The sequence below is a fragment of the Pygoscelis adeliae genome, unplaced genomic scaffold (assembly GCF_000699105.1).
Source record: "Pygoscelis adeliae isolate BGI_AS28 unplaced genomic scaffold, ASM69910v1 Scaffold945, whole genome shotgun sequence".
Lineage (NCBI taxonomy): Eukaryota > Metazoa > Chordata > Aves > Sphenisciformes > Spheniscidae > Pygoscelis > Pygoscelis adeliae.
In genome coordinates, this window is record NW_008824878.1 from 85,561 (window position 1) to 86,358 (window position 798).

Consider the following 798-nt stretch of genomic DNA (forward strand, 5'->3'; position numbering starts at 1 on the left):
CCGGCCGGCGCGGCCCATCTATACCTGCCCGGTCCCGTCGTCTCCTCCATGATTTCTGCCGAGCCGGGCGGATCCTGCAAAAAAATTAAATAAAAAAAATAAAATAAACGGCGGTTAATTCCTCGCAGCACCTTGGAGCTGGGTAAAGGCGTAAAGGGGGCTCTGACTCTCGACCTCTCGGGTTCACAGGTGTCGATTTTGGTTGCGGTTCATCAGAGCAGGGGGGAGTCCGGGAGCACCGGCTGCGCCGCTAAACCTCGGGCCGCCGGCGGAAGGGTCTTTCCCTGCAGCGAACGGAAACGCAGCGCAGCTACGAAGCCCCGGAGCCCCCTCTGACGCGACCCCCGAATTCCTGCGCGAAAGCTACGCTAAAAGTAATTACGTTATAGATAAAGTACGTAACGGGGCGACGGACAGACGCGGGGTGGATTCGGTTCGCTTTGTAAGAGCCGGGCAGAGGCATGAACGATTTTCCCTTTGTACCTGTTCTTTAAAACCACGGTAGTGTTTAAGATTAAGTGTTTAAGACTAGAGTAAGTCTAGGCGTGACTTAATCTAGGGACGTCCGAGAGGGTATTTTGCTTCCGCAGAGGAGGAAGAGGCGCAGCGCAGCGTGTTTAAGATGCCCGTTTAGATGTCGGCTGTCATAGCCCAAAGGCCGTTTGAGTCTGGTTGTAGCAAACCCCCCCCCCGTCCCCGAGACCCGCGGCGAAAAGGGATCCGGACGCGGTTTCCACTCGCTACACAGGTTTGGGATACCTTTACGCCGCGAAGCGGGTTGGAAAAACGCAAGTTTTA